The sequence below is a fragment of the Oncorhynchus nerka genome, linkage group LG1 (assembly GCF_034236695.1).
Source record: "Oncorhynchus nerka isolate Pitt River linkage group LG1, Oner_Uvic_2.0, whole genome shotgun sequence".
NCBI classification, from domain to species: domain Eukaryota; kingdom Metazoa; phylum Chordata; class Actinopteri; order Salmoniformes; family Salmonidae; genus Oncorhynchus; species Oncorhynchus nerka.
In genome coordinates, this window is record NC_088396.1 from 46,884,041 (window position 1) to 46,902,771 (window position 18,731).

Sequence of the window (18,731 nt, forward strand, 5' to 3'; positions counted from 1 at the left end):
ACATTTACAATAATGTGTTTTCTGATCTTTCTTGTATCGCTCAGATAAACTGTAGGACAAACACTTCAAAACAAACTTCCTTAACTTTTTGTTGAAGGACTATCTTGTTGTTCCAATGTAGTGAATCTGTTATTCAATGCATTTCTATGGGCTAATAGCAGTCATGCCAAATTCAGCATTTCATCAAGTATTTTTTTTTTCATATTTTTGTTCATATTGTTTTGATACCTTAACGGGTCTTAAAATTCAAAATCAAATAGCTAGATCCTTGGTATGACCATCTTAAAACAATTCCTTATGTTAGCTTAGACTCTAGAGCAGAATTCCCCAAACTCGGTCCTGGGGACACCAAGGGATGCACATAGATATTTATTTTTGCCCTAACACTAAACACCTTATTCATATAATCTAATCTTGATTATTTGAATCAGCTGTGTAGTTCTGGGGCAAAAAACTAAACGTTGCACCCCTTGGGGTCCCGAGCACCGAGTTTTGGGAAATCGTGCTCTAGAGTCTAAGCTAACATAAGGAATTGTTTTAAGATGGTCATACCAAGGATCTAGCTATTTGATTTTGAATTTTAAGACCCGTTAAGGTATCAAAACAATATGAAAAAAATATTTGATGAAACGCTGAATTTGGCATTACTGGGTTAAGAAACAGTACCAATCAAAATACACATTTATTTATGTAATCAGCTAAGATGCATACATTCAATATTATGACACAAATTGCTCCAGACCTGTCACACACCACCCCCCAATTGGAGAACCTGGACTGGTTACTGATGAGGCAGGAGTCATCTGCGTTGTGCCCCCCCAGGAGAGAGTCTGTACAGATGTCACACTCAGTCTGCCCTGTGGCGAAGTTCCAGAATGGAACAGCGAAGTTCTCATTGCCAGTCAGTCTCTGCAGATGATAAACTATTCAGATACACTCATTCAAGGAAGCTGACATTTTCCCAAGTGCATATTCATATTTTGTAAGACAAATACAACAATTAATTTACCTTTACACTCTTACCTGCAGGTTTCTCTCCAGACTGAGTATGTGGTATCTGTGCCAAGTTATGAAGGCAGGTCCTTTACGGGAGAATCAATGTGCTTGGATGGACATCCAGATAGACATCCAGATGGAACATTCTAGTCTTAGAAGTGCAATCATTTCCATAGAAGTTAAATTGTTCAACGTTGTACACATGTAAATGATTATCATTATAATATATTGTTTGTGTTTGCTTGTTTGTTTATGTGTGATGGATCACATTCCCCAAGGAGTGTCTCTGACAGAGTAGTAGTGCTGCCATGTAAAGAAGTCGTAGATGGAGATGTTGGAGAACTGGGGCTGGGTTCCATTGGGCCCCAACAGGGCCAGCCAGTGCTGTGTGGCAATGACATAGTCTGGGCGGGTGGTGTTCTTGGCCCGGTCCAACACATCCAGGAACTCCTGGAGCTCAGCTAGAGTCAGAGAGTGGATGTTCTTCCTCACCACTGGGGATTTATGCACGTCACAGTTTGGTCCTGTCCAGCCAAACGTACACTGACCACAGTCAAAGCCACCAAAGTTACCTAGACACAGGGAGGGAATATAGATCATAGTTTATAGCTATACTGCAAAACATACTAATACACTTTTTACATTGAATTTGAACTTGAAGTTAGACATTTAATGCGTGTGTAAGAAATGTTATAAAATGCAGATATCTTAAAAGTTCAAACTTAAAAGTATACAGTTTAACATTTTCAACATGATAATTTAATTAGTTACTGAAGCACCTGCAAGTTTGATTAAAACATGTAGTTGGCCACCTTTCACGGTCATCTCAGTTTCTCATTGGAATTGGTCCACCCCAGGGTTTGGTGTCCCCGTCCAGATAAAAGTCCACACACGTTAGCAGGATCAGACCCGAGGGCAGGGCAGCACTGCTTTGAGACGATCCCTTCTACCGTGCTACACACTCGAGGAAACTGAGCCTCTGTAGAACCAGGCCATGTCACAAAACAGACCAACCCTAGCACAAGAGCTCTCATTGTCTTTTTCACACTGCTGTAATCTTCTACTTTCCCCCTAAAAAATGTATTTGTACACCAGTTCCCAGCAATGATGTGGTCAATAAGTTCCAATAAGACACAGAGATTAAACTAATTTGATTTGATGGTGTTTGTCTTTCCCATTTTCCAGAAAATGAAACTTCAAGGTTCACTTTGGAATTTCCAATCCATTTCGTTTGATGACAGATAGCATTGACAGTGGGCTGCAGGCCTACAAGAAATTAAACCGCTCTTTCCCTGAATAATTATCCAACTAAGATTTCTAGGGACAAGTGATACAAATACCCACACAGTGTCTTTAAGAGCCCAGATCACAATGTTGTCAGTATGTTTGCACAATGCTCGCCCTCAAATAAAAATCACGTTCTAGCAGATGAGATGCACAGTAACAGAAAAATTAAAAAGATTTTGGCACTCCATGACAATTTGCGATTTCTTTTCTCTCATATCATTAATCTGATACCTATTCACACCCACAGAGATACCACAGTAGCGAGCTATTTTACACCATTCACACCACGCTCAACTCTACCACTGCTTTCTAAGACTGCCCTCTGGTAACAGGTATGAACTTCAACCTCAACGTTGGTGCCTTTACTGCAAAAAGGCATAATTCAGTAGGAGTTTCATCATAAACAATTTGAACGTTTGAAAAAACGTTTATCATCTAGGTCTACCTTTCTCTGTTTACTGTTATCTGGTCTTCACTGTTTAACATATAGAACTGTACATGTAAATATCTGAGGAAGGGTTTGTTTGATTTTACAATTGACATCATCCAATGGATGACTGACCTTTAATGTACTGTACTCTACAACAGTATGGGACTAGTCACACTGGAATCCTCTCATAGATCCCTAAGGAGCTCTTTTGAAATCATGTGTTCAACTGAATGTTTCCCCAAACCTCCATGAGTATGCACTTTTTTTAACAAAACAACTTTAGACTGTGTGTATATGTTTCTCATTATGTATCTTTTCATACAGTATACACGTTATATCCTGTTTATAAATGCATTACCAATTTCCTTACATCTAGAAGTACAGTTTCAAGATATGTCTCTCCAAAAACAATCACATTTTCTTGGCCAAAAAAACATCAATAAATCCTGCTGGTTTAACATTCATTTCAATAGATCTTTGAATGAATTACATTATATCTTTCACTGAAGCTTTTGCTTGTCATGAAATGGGAACTTTGTGTCACATAGACCCCCGATGCCTCCATTGGAACACATGGAGGTGCTAGAGAGCCATCTTTGGGGCAGAATCAGCTCCTTGAAACACTTCATGTGTTCATGAAAATAAGTATTTGTGGTTATGTACAGTGTTATGAGTGAATTCTTATGTGCCGCTTGTCACTGTAGTCCAGCACTCCATTGTTACAAGGTAATATGAAACCATTTTGTCCTGCTACTTTTTTATTTTACCTTTATTTAACTAGGCAAGTCAATTAAAAACAAATTGTTATTTTCCATGACGGCCTAGGAACAGTGGGTTAACTGCCTGTTCAGGGGAAGAACAACAGATTTGTACCTTGTCAGCTCGGGGATATGAACACGCAACCTTTCGGTTACTAGTCCAACGCTCTAACCACTAGGCTACTCTGCCACCCCATATATCTTTTAGAAAGTAGCAGTAAATGCAGGTAAATGGGTTCTATTCAAAATTAAAATTGTATACATTGTTTTTCTGAGATTTGGCACCTACCGATACCTAAACTGTCCCTGATGTCCTGACGTAACACACAATTCTAAGAAAACACAGGAATACTCAGAAAGTGTTTTTAGGACCTATTATGAGCACAAGAATGATGATGATTCCTATAAATGGAATGATCAGTTCTTGAAAATCACGCCTTGTGTTTTTTTTTTGTGGCAGAAAAGTAGCAGAAGGAGGTGCAATTGAAACATCATCTGCCATATGAAAAGGAAGATTCCATAAGCATTTGGACAGAGAGAACCCAGTATGGCCCTTATATTGGTCTCCCTCTGCTCACAATCTTTTTTTGGGATACATATACTCTATTCTATCAAAAAGTATGCTTCTATTGTGTATATGCGAATCCCCTTTAAAATTGTAGATGAGGAAGTATTGGTTTTATCCTTTCCATTTGTTCCACCTAATTCCCATTGTTCATTTATTATTACCCTTTGATTTTGCACTGAGTGATTGGACATTGTATGAGAACAATTTGAGCGCTGTTGATTTTTCGAGTTGCTAATTGCACCGGCATGGAATATGCATGCAGTGTGTTGTCGTCTTTTGTTTGGGAGACAATGTTGGCCGGTTGTGTCGAGAGTCCTCTGTATCAGCCCCAATGGAAGTGGCACTGTTCTAAAAGGGAAAGTTCCAAATGAAAGGCCAGCGTTGCGTGAAGGGAAAGTGCTGCTCAGCCTTTGAAGTGCTGCAAATTGACATTCTCCTTTAATAACATTTCAAAAGATATCACAGGAGGTAATGTGTTTAATTTGTGAAATGATCTACTCATTACCATGTTGATGGCAAAATGTACCCATTTCCTTAATGGCTATGTGAATATTATGTGTTGTGCTCTGCACACATTTCAAGGAATATAATGTGTTGGTTGGGAGAAAGAGGGTCTTTTCTAATGGTAATGGAGAGCACAGTTTCATTCATTGAAAACAGAGCTCAGTTGTCTGAAAACGGGAAGAACTGATTGGAGCAGAAGCTGAATCACCTGATTTAAACCAGCACTCTGAACAGAGAGGAAGAAGTGAGAGGAGAGATAACTGAGGACAAAATCTGTCTTCTCCAGCAGATGGGGTTCTTCATTTTTTCTTTCACCAAGAGAGGAGTTTTTGTATGGAGGTCAATGTGAGAGTGTCGAATATTTAAGGGCTTATTTGATCGAATAGACGTTTCGTAGTGATAAGATTGTTACAAGAGTACTGATATAAGAAGGACACGTGACAACCTGGCATCTTTGAAAAAAACAACAACTCTATGTCAGAGTTGTGCCTGGTCATCACAAGTTACCACAATCACAAAGTCATAAACCTCGCCTATTTCTACTATTTATTTTCGGAAAATTTGATTTTAAACCTAATCCTTACCTTAAACACACTGCTAACCGTATGCCTCCATAACCTTAAATTAAAACCAAAAAAACAACTTTTTGCTTTCATACATTTTTACGATTTAGACCATTTTGACTTTGTGGCTGTGGTAATTAGTGTAAATTTAGGCAATGATTTTTCATTGGCAAGATTAGAAAACTTAGCCACGACATGCCGGCAACAAACACTACACAACCAAGTATATCGGACCAAATTATGAAAAACAAGCATTGTAATATTGAATTCCGTAAAGTGAGTGTGGAAGAGGTAAAAATTATATTGTCTGTCAACAATGACAAGCCACTGGGTCCTGACAATTTGGATGGGAAATTACTGACGATAATAGTGGATGATATTGCCACCCCTATTTGACATATTTTCAATTTAAGTCTACTAGAAAGTGTGTGCCCCCAGGCTTGAAGGGAAGCAAAAGTCATTCCGCTACCTAAGAATAGTAAAGCCCCCTTTACTGGCTCAAATAGCCGACCAATCAGCCTGTTACCAACCCTTAGTAAACTTTTGGACAACATTGTATTTGACCAGATACAATTCAATTTTACAGTAAACAATTTGACAACAAACTTTCCGCACACTTATAGGGAAGGACATTCAACAAGCACTTACACACATGACTGATGATTGGCTGAGAGAAATTGATGATAAAATTATTGTGAGGGCTGTTTAGTTAAACTTCAGTGCGGCTTTTGACATTATCGATCATAGTCTGCTGCTGGAAAAACATATGTGTTATGGCTTTACACCCCCTGCTATAATGTGGATAAGATTTACCTGTCTAACAGAACACAGAGAGTGTTCTTTAATGGAAGCCTCTCCAACATAATACAGGTAGAATAAGGAATTCGCCAGGGCAGCTGTCTAGGCCCCTTACTTTTTTCAATCTTTACTAATGACATGCCACTGGCATTGAGTAAAGCCAGTGTGTCTATGTATGCGGATGACTCAACACTACATGTTAGCTACTACAGCGACTGAAATGACTGCCACACTTAACAAAGAGCTGCAGTTAGTTTTAGAGTGGGTGGCAAGGAATAAGTTAGTCCTAAATATTTCTAAAACTTCTAAAGCATTGTATTTGGGACAAATCCTGTAATAAATCATGTCGAAATGTAGCAAGTTGATGGGACTAAACTGCTTGGAGTAACCTTGGATTGTAAACTGTCATGGTCAAAACATATTGATACAACAGTAGCTAAGATGGGGAGAAGTCTGTCCATAATAAAGCTCTGCTCTACCTTCTTAACAGCACTATCAACAAGGCAGGTCTTACAAGCCCTAGTTTTGTCGCACCTGGACTACTGTTCAGTCGTGTGATCAGGTGCCACATAAAGGGACTTAGGAAAATTGCAATTGGCTCAGAACAGGGCAGCATGGCTGGCCCTTGGATGTACACAGAGAGCTAATATTATTAATATGCATGTCAATCTCTCCTGGCTCAAAGTGGAGGAGAGATTGACTTCATCACTAATTGTATTTAGGAGCTGTCTGTTACAACTAATGGCACACAGCTCGGACACCCATGTATACCCCACAAGACATGCCACAAGAGGTCTCTTGACAGTTCCCAAGTCCAAAACAGACCATGGGATGCTCACAGTAGTACATAGAGTCATGACTACATGGAACTCTATTCCACATCAGGTAACTGATGCAAGCGGTAAAATTGTATTTAAAAACAGATAAAAATACACCTTATAAAACAGTGGGAACTGTTAAGCAACACAAGCATAGGCACAGACACATGCATACACACACACTATAACATACGCATTATATACACACATGTACACATTGATTTTGTATTGTAGATATGTGATAATGGTGGAGTAGGGGCCTGAGAGCGCACAGTGTGTTTTTTTAATTTTTTAAATGGTATAAACTGCATTAATGTTGCTGGACCCCTGGAAGAGTAGCTGCTGCCTTAGAAGCAGTTAATGGAGATCAATAATAAATACAGCACCTACAGTCTAACTGGAGGAGCAGCTGTGTCCTTTGATTTGAATCAGCCCTCTAATGGGCTGGTTGCAGTATGTCTAATTGACTTCAGGGGGCAGTATTGTGTTTCTGGTTTTGTTCAGAGGCATGATCGACCAAGCCACCTAAATTGCCTTCATGATGCTTTCCCAAACACACCATGAAATAACCTGGGTCTGGAAAGCTTTGTAGTTGAACCAAATTTTTCAAATTCCAACCATGCCAGGTAATGATTTACTGTATATTGCCAATACATTGAACTGGGTGGCGTAGCCTATAGATATAGGGGCCCAGTATAACATCTTAAACCATAATCCTTAAATGTGATATTCCATATTTTTTTTTAAATTTGGAAAGAAATTCTAAAAACAGAATGCTCTGTATATGGGGAACCTACAGTAGCATACATGCTCATTACATGCATATAAAGGGCCTAATTAGTCATCTGCCCCTTTGTACTGTTAGAGATGGAAATTAGAAATACAAAAAGACTTGGGGCACTTTTCAATCAGAATATATTAAAGTTGCATTATAGAGGGAGAAAAAGAGGGTTGAGTGGTTAAAGTGCTTGGCTGTTAATGCTCTTCTCACAAGCCCTGTCAAAATCCTATAACGCATGATCCTCTTTAAGTAAGCATTTAACCTCTGTTCCTCTGTCCCGGGTCTCAGGATCTTCCAAGCGCAGACAGAATTGTTCAACAATTACAGTATAACAAGGGAATAAAATATGGTATATTGTTTTGGAATTGACTGCTGAAAACAAAATTACTATTTTTCACTATGCCAAAATGGGAATATTGGCTAGACCATTCAGTGATTCTTTCTCCTGTGCTTCCCGCCCAACTGCTTCCCGCAGCTTACTGATTCCCATTTGAGCATAATGCAGGCATTAGAGGAGGCACAAGGCGGCCCTGATAAGTTACAAAGTGCTCCAGGGGTAAACCTCGTAAGAAGAGGTTTTGGAGTTATTTACAGTTATTTAAAAATGCATGGCTGGGGGAAGAGATTGGTTTTGCAGTTGATGCTTTGTACATAAAGCTAACACTACACATGTGGAGGGTGTTTAAGCTGAAAATGACCAGATGACAGTGTATGCTAATCGACTGATCACATGACCCGGGTGGAGACTATGACACAACAAAGGACAACCAGCCTACTGTCGGATGTTACCTACAAGACACAGGAGGCTGCTCAGGGGAGGACCGCTCATAATAATGTCCGGAACGCAGGAAATGGAATAGCATCAAACACCTGCAAACTATGTGTTTGATGTATTTGTTACCAGTCCACTTAATGCGCTCCACGAGCCCGTTCTCCCCAATTAAGGTGCCACCAACCTCCTGTGCTACAAGAAACACAGGCTCTGCTTTTAAAATAGAAGGGAAATAAGAGACTAAAATAAAAATTTATTTTAAACATTTACATTTCAATTGAATAACTCTTTATTAAGTTGTGTGGAATCTTCTCTACAAATATGTTTTTGATTGTGAATTTCACATAATTTCACATAATAAAACATTTGCCCCAAAATGCAAAACCTTAACAAAGCAATGGATTTCTCTCTCATCATAATTGGTTTCTGTACAGTTGTTCAATTTGAAATGCATTTAATTGCCGATCGAAAAGAAGAGAAAGCCAACAATGCGAAGGCTAAAGCATTCTCTCAGCAACAATGTGAAAGCTGAAGCATTCTCTCAGCAACAATGCGAAGGCTAAAGCATTCTCTCAGCAACAATGTGAAAACTGAAGCATTCTCTCAGCTGCACAGGGTGAGAGTATTCAAATGTAAGGGGCCAGATGATGAATGAGAAGAACCATGTTCTGAATACCCCTCTCTGTCCCCCTTTCACTCCTTGGCAAATCCAAGGCCTCTTCCTTACTCAGAGGGGCAGGCTTTCCTCTCTCAGATCAAACCTCCCCATTGCAACACTGTAGAACAAACACAGCCATCTGACAGCCTGGCTATATTTGACATGTTTCTAGGCACTATTGAATGTTTCACTTTGCTGGCATTGAAACTGTTATAGAGTACATCTGTTATTGCACTTGATAGTATTTTTTGTGACACTATTCATGTCAACCCGTAAGACCATGTTGCTGCAGTGTGGTCTGTTCAGTGGATGCCTTGAGATGGATCAGCATGCTGCTGTACGGCCAGTCTTTACCATTCTGAGCCAGACCCAGACCATCTCTCCTCTCTGTCTCAACATTGAGGGGGGGACTACTGGGATCTCATGAGGCACAAAGCGGTCCATACCTGTGTGTTTGTGGGGCCAGCCTCATTGTGTCTGCCGTAGGTTTTACCGGAGGGAGCAGGGGGACAAGTGGAGGGAAGATGGTGCACCTTTCAAAAACTTTCCACTACAGCTGGGAATTCAATTTTTTCCTCAACAGAGATTTATACATATTTAAACAAGCCCAAATGCTGATAGGAAGGTGGTTGAACAAATATTTGAATTGCAGAGGTAAACTATATGTAAATGCCATAATGTAATAGACTTGTAGTGCAAATCACACCATTTATCTTTCATTTTGCTTTCCCCTCCCCCCTCTCTCTTTCCTCCGTCTTAAAGGTGTATCAGAGATATGCATTTAAGCATATTCAGAACACGGGGCGTGAAATTAAATGTGTGGCAGAGTGAGAAAAATATACAGCAGCTGGAGATGCCTTAAAAATAGTCCTTTTATGCAGATGGAGAGGAGTGAAATAATTTGCAATGGGATGACCCTCTCTCTCTCTCTCTCTCCAAGCATTTCTCCCCTCACTGTTCTCCCCTTATCTTGCACTGTATCTTCCCTTTTTTTCATTGAACTCGCCAGTTTGCTGCTAAGCAGCCTTGTAGATAAGGCAAAGTGGTACCAGGAGAGGACAGAAGGAGCTCAGTGGGCACATATCTATTGTACTTTCACCCAAGGCAATGGGCAGAATTGAACGGATTCCTTCCAACATATGTTTTTGCCAGATAAGTAAACAGTGTGTGTCGGAAATGAAAAAAAAAAAAAAATGGAGAAAGAAAAAAAAAACATTTGCAATTTAATGACATTACAGCTCCCAGCTTAGCCCGCCGTGCTGTGAGGCGAAGAGCAGAGAAAGGCGAGAGCGGAAGAATGGAACCGGGTGTCATCAATGTTTTTTTTCTTCTTTTCCCTTGAAGAAGCAGCACTGAATTCTCCTTATTCTTTTCGTAGCCCGTCACTTCTCCATACCTTCCTGCTTTTTCTCCTCTTTCCCATAGTTTCCTCTCTTTGTCAGAATGGAATTATAAATTATTTGATTCAGAAAAAAATTCTTGCCACCAGACCCTCTCTTACATCAGATTCCTGGGGCAAGGAAAGATCCAGTCTGTTTAGAGTCGTCCAGTCTGTCTCTCGCTTTACCTCTTCATGTCTGTTTCGGTCTGGCTTCGTTAAAGTACAGTGGCCAGCCAGCAGTCTCTGCACAATAAAACAGCAGTTTCTCTGTGTTGTCATAACTTTCACACGTAATAGCAGCACAGCAAGTGGGAAAGTAAGAGGAAAAAAATGCCCTTAGCCTCTACGTATCTGAAGAACTAAAAGATCTGTAAAGATTCAGTGATTTCCTCTTTCTTTCTTATTATAGAAGGTTAATTGTGCAGGAAAGCAGAATATGAGAGTGGTAGGATGTACTCCTTGACCATGTGCTAATGTGATGACAAGTTTGGAGACCTAAGCGAAAGGCATTGCATGCCAGGGCACTTTTTGGCAGTGGCTTTAATCTGCTTTTGGTATTAACTCAGCAAACCGGTTTGTTTGAGTACGGATCAATCACTCGCTCATTATTTTTTACAAGAAAGCTTTATATTCCAGACGCTTTCCTGGTGTTGATCTCCCATTAACCATGCTATGTAAATGCACTGGCAATCCCTGTGTAAGGGATACGATGTCACCCCCCCGGGCCCAGGCTTGCAGAAGCACGTAACCAAGAAGAAGGGGCAGGAAATTTGGGTCCGCTGTCATCGCTAAAACTTGAATTTCAGGTTTCTGCTTAAACCCCCTGCTCTGCCATTCTCCTATAAGGTATGTTTTGTTTAGTGATGTTATGTTTGAAATGTCAGCCCTGGAGCTGTCCAGCAAGTCAGGATTAGATTTTATATTTATTTATTAGCTGCTGAAGAAGAAGCAGCTACTCTTCCTGGGGTCCAGGCAAAACACAGAACATGACTTAATATAGAACATGACTTAATATAGAACATGACCTAATACAGAACATGACATAATACAGAACATGACATAATGCAGAACATGACATAATGCGAAACGTGACGTAACAAAGACCACGACACAACACAGAACATGACATAACACAGAACATGACATAACACAGAATACTGACGGACAGGAACAGCAACACAAATCCAAACTAAGAACACCATGACCACTTGAAAAAAAATAACAAGAAAAACGAATAAATTAAAAATACTAAGACTAATGTGTGTGTAGTGTCTGTCTTTTCACAGTCCGCATTGTTCATTGAGGTGTTTTATCTGCTTTTAAAAAATTATTTTATTGTTTGCCTGAGTTACCTGAGGTGGAAGAGAATTCCATGTAGTCAATGCTCCTCTATACAGTACTGTGCATCTCCCAGACTCTGTTCTGGACTTGGAGACTGTGAACAGACCCTGATTCTTGTGGGGTATGTATGGGTTTTGATCTGTGTGTTAACTGGCTGAACAGACAATTCGGTACTTTCAGCACGCCAATATTTTTTCCAGGGTTTGGTAGTTTACTTTCTAAATGTAATCCCCTATATACCGGTCCAAAAATGTAATCAGTAGTGTAACTTTTGGATTACCCAAATTCAGTAACGTAATCTGATTACTTTCATTAACTTTTGAATTACTTTTCCTTAAGAGACACTAGAAGAAGACAAAAAGGATCCATAAAGCACATTTTGTGTGTCATCACAGTGGTCTTGACACGACTTCCGCCGAAGTCGGGTCCTTGTTTGAGCGGTGCTCGGCGTCGCCGGTCCTCTAGCCATCGTCGATCCACTTTTCATTTTCCATTTGTTTTGTATTGTTTTTCCTCATACCTGGTTTCAATTCCCTCATTTACTTGTGGTGTATTTAACCCTCTGTTCCCCACATGTCTTTGTGTGGGATTGTTTATTGTAGTGCTTGTGCACGGTCCCCTGGAGCGCACGTCAGGTTATTTTGTGCCCATGTACTCTTGTTGTTCTGGATGCCGTGGGTTTTGCTTAATAAATATCTTGTTATTACCAAGTTCTGCTCTCCTGCGCCTGACTTCTCTGCCGCACATTACACAACCCGCTACAGGCCTCTGACTTGTGGACAGACTCTCACGGCAGAACAAACTAGAACTTGCGCGTTTTTTCAATGCTGATTTGAACGTCATTGAGAAAACAGAAAAGTGTCATAATGCATTTTTTTCTCTCTAGCAAACATCAGCTCTGAATTTAAAAGCAATACAATAAGTAATCATCTGTTTTTTCAAAAGTATCTGTAATCTGATTTACAGCTACCCCAACCCTGCTTCTTATAAAGACCAGCAGTGATACAGTCAATCTGTCCTCCACTCTTAACCAGGAGAGACTGACCTGCATGTTATTGACATTGGCCCTCCGCGTACATTTGAGGGCCAGACATGCTGCTCCGTTCTAGGCCAGCTGCAGCTTTTTTAGGTAAATTTTCCACATGCACCTGACCATACAACTGGGCAATAGACAAGATGAGACAAAACCAGAGCTTGTCAGGACTAGTTTGGTCGCATGTGATGTAAAAAACAAAACCCTGCCCTAATCAAAGTGTTCATGTTACCTCTGTAATTGCTGCTGTCCTTCACTATATTCACTATATAGTTCCAGGGGGCTGGGCGTGGAATAGGCCTCCACTATATTTACTATATTGTTCCAGGAGGCTGGGTGAGGAATAGGCCTTCACTATATTTACTATATAGTTCCAGAGGGCTGGGTGAGGAATAGGCCTTCACTATATTTACTATATAGTTCCAGGGGGCTGGGTGAGGAATAGGCCTTCACTATATTTACTATATAGTTCCAGGGGGCTGGGCGTGGAATAGGCCTTCACTATATTTACTATATAGTTCCAGGGGGCTGGGTGAGGAATAGGCCTTCACTATATTTACTATATAGTTCCAGGGGGCTGGGCGTGGAATAGGCCTTCACTATATTTACTGTATGGTTCCAGGGGACTGGGTGAGGAATAGGCCTTCACTATATTTACTATATAGTTCCAGGAGGATGGGTGAGGAATAGGCCTTCACTATATTTACTATATCGTTCCAGGGGGCTGTGTGAGGAATAGGCCTTCACTATATTTACTATATTGTTCCAGGAGGATGGGTGAGGAATAGGCCTTCACTATATTTACTATATTGTTCCAGGAGGCTGGGTGAGGAATAGGCCTTCACTATATTTACTATATTGTTCCAGGAGGATGGGTGAGGAATAGGCCTTCACTATATTTACTATATTGTTCCAGGAGGATGGGTGAGGAATAGGCCTTCACTATATTTACTATATAGTTCCAGGAGGATGGGTGAGGAATAGGCCTTCACTATATTTACTGTATGGTTCCAGGAGGATGGGTGAGGAATAGGCCTTCACTATATTTACTATATTGTTCCAGGAGGATGATGGGTGAGGAATAGGCCTCCACTATATTTACTATATTGTTCCAGGAGGCTGGGTGAGGAATAGGCCTTCACTATATTTACTATATAGTTCCAGGAGGGCTGGGTGAGGAATAGGCCTTCACTATATTTACTATATAGTTCCAGGAGGATGGGTGAGGAATAGGCCTTCACTATATTTACTGTATGGTTCCAGGAGGATGGGTGAGGAATAGGCCTTCACTATATTTACTATATTGTTCCAGGAGGATGGGTGAGGAATAGGCCTCCACTATATTTACTATATTGTTCCAGGAGGCTGGGTGAGGAATAGGCCTTCACTATATTTACTATATAGTTCCAGAGGGCTGGGTGAGGAATAGGCCTTCACTATATTTACTATATAGTTCCAGGAGGATGGGTGAGGAATAGGCCTTCACTATATTTACTGTATGGTTCCAGGAGGATGGGTGAGGAATAGGCCTTCACTATATTTACTATATTGTTCCAGGAGGATGGGTGAGGAATAGGCCTTCACTATATTTACTATATAGTTCCAGGAGGATGGGTGAGGAATAGGCCTTCACTATATTTACTGTATGGTTCCAGGAGGCTGGGTGAGGAATAGGCCTTCACTATATTTACTATATAGTTCCAGGGGGCTGGGTGAGGAATAGGCCTTCACTATATTTACTATATAGTTCCAGGGGGCTGGGTGAGGAATAGGCCTTCACTATATTTACTGTATGGTTCCAGGAGGATGGGTGAGGAATAGGCCTTCACTATATTTACTGTATGGTTCCAGGAGGATGGGTGAGGAATAGGCCTTCACTAGGAATAGGCCTTCACTATATTTACTATATTGTTCCAGGAGGATATTTTTACTATATTGTTCCAGGAGGATGGGTGAGGAATAGGCCTTCACTATATTTACTATATTGTTCCAGGAGGCTGGGTGAGGAATAGGCCACTATATTTACTATATTGTTCTGGGTGAGGAATAGGCCTTCACTATTTTACTATATAGTTCCAGGAGGATGGGGTGAGGAATAGGCCTTCACTATATTTACTATATAGTTCCAGGGGGCTGGGTGAGGAATAGGCCTTCACTATATTTACTGTATGGTTCCAGGGGACTGGGTGAGGAATAGGCCTTCACTATATTTACTATATAGTTCCAGGAGGATGGGTGAGGAATAGGCCTTCACTATATTTACTATATAGTTCCAGGGGGCTGTGTGAGGAATAGGCCTTCACTATATTTACTATATTGTTCCAGGAGGATGGGTGAGGAATAGGCCTTCACTATATTTACTATATTGTTCCAGGAGGCTGGGTGAGGAATAGGCCTTCACTATATTTACTGTATTGTTCCAGGAGGATGGGTGAGAAATAGGCCTTCACTATATTTACTATATTGTTCCAGGAGGATGGGTGAGGTATAGGCCTTCACTATATTTACTATATTGTTCCAGGAGGATGGGTGAGGAATAGGCCTTCACTATATTTACTATATTGTTCCAGGAGGATGGGTGAGGAATAGGCCTTCACTATATTTACTATATAGTTCCAGGAGGATGGGTGAGGAATAGGCCTTCACTATATTTACTATATTGTTCCAGGAGGATGGGTGAGGAATAGGCCTTCACTATATTTACTATATTGTTCCAGGAGGATGGGTGAGGAATAGGCCTTCACTATATTTACTATATTGTTCCAAGGGGCTGTGTGAGGAATAGGCCTTCACTATATTTACTATATAGTTCCAGGGGGCTGGGTGAGGAATAGGCCTTCACTATATTTACTATATAGTTCCAGGGGACTGGGTGAGGAATAGGCCTTCACATTATTTATTGTATGGTTCCAGGAGGATGGGCGTGGAATAGGCCTTCACTATATTTACTATATAGTTCCAGGGGGCTGGGTGAGGAATAGGCCTTCACTATATTTACTATATTGTTCCAGGAGGCTGGGTGAGGAATAGGCCTTCACATTATTTATTGTATGGTTCCAAGGGGCTGGGTGAAGAAGAGGTCAGAGTTGAGTGATACAGATATGGGACTAAATAGAACATGAATGAATGGATCACTAAGTCAAAGGGTCATCTTGATAACATAATGGGATGACTACTACCCATTTTGTAGGCGACGTTGTTCAGGTGGGGGAAATGAAACTGCATGAAAAACGGATTGTGCTAAGAATCCATCTACCTGAAATACCCAAGCAGTCAAGATGCATTGTACATCAAATTAGAGAGACATATTCCAACATGTCTGCATGCTGTACACCAACCAACAAACAAAACATGGCACAGATGAAACCGGAAGTTTACATACACTTAGGTTGGAGTCACTTAAACTCATTTTTCAACCGCTCCACAAATTTCTTGTTAACAAACTATACTTTTGGCAAGTCGGTTAGGACATCTACTTTGTGCATGACACAAGTAACTTTTCCAAGAATTGTTAACAGACAGATTATTTCACTTATCATTCACTGTGTCACAATTCCAGTGGTTCAGAAGTTGACATACACTAAGTTGACTGAGCCTCTGAAAATTCCAGCTTGGAAAATTCCATAAAATGATGTCATGGCTTTAGAAGCTTCTGATAGGCTAATTGACATCATTTGACTCAATTGGAGGTGTACCTGTGGATGTATTTCAAGGCCTACCTTCAAACTCAGTGCCTCTTTGCTTGACATCATGGGAAAATCAAAAGAAATCAGCCAAGACCTCAGACCATTTTTTATAGACCTCCACAAGTCTAGTTCATCCTTGGGAGCATTTTCCAAACTCCTGAAGGTACCATGTTCATCTGTACAAACAATAGTACGCAAGTATAAACACCACTGGACCAAGTAGCTGTCATACCGCTCAGGAAGGAGACGCATTCTGTCTCCTAGAGATGAATGTACTTTGGTGCGAAATGTGCAAATCAATCCCAGAACAACAGCAAAAGACCTTGTGAAGATGCTGGAGGAAACAGGGACAAAAGTATCGATATCCAGAATGAAACGAGTCCTATATCGACATAACCTGAAAGGCCGCTCAGCAAGGATGAAGCCACTGCTCCAAAACCGCCATAATCAGCACAACAGTTTTCAGCTGTGCTAACATAATTGCAAAAGTGTTTTCTAATGATCAATTAGCCTTTTAAAATGATAAACTTGTATTAGCTACACAACGTGCCATTGGAACACAGGAGGGATGATTGCTGATAATAGGTCTCTGTACGCCTATGTAGATATTTCATTACAAATCTGCCGTTTCCAGCTACAATAGTCATTTACAACATTAACAATGTCTACACTGGATTTCTGATCAATTTGATGTTATTTTAATAAACAGAAATGGTATTTTCTTTGAAAAACAAGGACATGTCTACGTGACCCTAAACTTTTGAGCTGTAGTGTCGATAAATCTATGTCCATTAGTGCTCTGTTTCAACTGTGTGTCTTTTGTACACCTTCCTTCATCTTGTCAGTAAAGTCTGGAGCTGGCTTGAACTCATTCAAGTTCCTTGTGTGTCTCCCATGAGACTTTCCACGGATAGCATTCAGAAGAAAAAGTTATGTTGCTCGTGAAGTCATTCAACCTGTATTGAAGGCAGTTTCAGTCCTTTTCCACCCAGGGAAGTATAATATGTGACCTCAGACCACAGAAGCAGTTCTGCCACTCGGTAGGCTACCATTGGCCCAAATAACTAACCTTCATGTTACTATTGGCAGCTTTACATAGGAGCTATTTCAGACTCACTTTAAGGCCGCACCTGGGCAGAATGAGACCAAGTAGCTAAGTTATGTAAAAAAGCATGAACATTATTCAACACACTCTGACAAATGAAGGGCCTCTCACTGACTGAGACGTGAACGAGGAATGTCCACAGGTCCTCTAATATGTCATGTTAAGCCTTGTGATGCTGCTGTTAGTCGAGTCATCACAATGAGACGAGGGCGGATAGACAGACCTCTGATTAGTCCCTCGCTCTCTCTTCCTTTTTCTCTCCTACTTTATTTCGCTCCTTCTCCCTTTTTTCGATCCCTCTCTCCTCCTCCTGACCTGTGCTGAATCAATGAACATGTTACATCCAGGGCGGTTTCAAAACACCTCAAAACAAAGCCAAATGCTTTGAAGACCTTGACATTTTCCAATTAAGGTATGAAGTCATGCTCTCAATGAGGTCAACATAACGTTGTGCTTCATCCACTGACCATGTTTAAAGATTGAAAATGTGCATTTGCTGCTGAATATGACATTGTTCCCATAACGGTTATGATCATCAATGCACTATGGAAGCACAGACAGGACATACAGAGCTGTAGCGTTGACACGGGGAGTCAGGAAGCAGGTACAGTTAGTGAGTTTAATAATAGTGAACGTAGACCGATACAAAACAAGTGAAACGTCTGACAAGGAAACAGAGCCAATACTGCTTGAAGAGTGATGCTGGGGAGTGCTGGATGAAGGGGAAGTAATCAGGGTAGTGATGAAGTCCAGGTGTGCCTCATGATGAGGCGCAGGTGTGGGTAATGAGGATTGCGAGGTGCGTGTAAGGATTGGTTGCCAGGACCGGTCGTTGAGCACCTGAAAGGGCACTCAACCACGTTTTCTGGTGTTACAGCCTGAATTTTAAATGGATTAAATTGAGATTTTGTTTCACTGATCTACACACAGTACCGCATCATGTCAAAGTGGAATTTTGTTTATAGAACATTTTAGAAATTCATAAATTTAAAGAGTCAATAAATATTCAACCCCTTTGTTGTGTCAAGCCATAAGTTCAGGAGTAAAAATGTACTTAACAAATGACATAATAAGCTGCATGGACTGTTCAATAATGTTCAATAATAGTCATTAACATGACTTTTGAATGACTAACCCATCTCTGTACCTCACACATACAATTGTTGGCAATCGAGTAGTGAATTTCAAGCACAGATTCAACCACAAAGACCAGGGAGGTTTTTCAATGCCTCTCAAAGATGGGCACAGATTG

General features: G+C 40.6%; 1 pseudogene; it reads right to left on the reverse strand.

Moving 5' to 3' along the window:
* Positions 1-305: 305 nt before the first annotated feature.
* On the reverse strand, positions 306-2,030 carry LOC115130628 (L-dopachrome tautomerase-like; annotated as a pseudogene).
* Between the last annotated feature and the right edge of the window lie 16,701 nt (positions 2,031-18,731).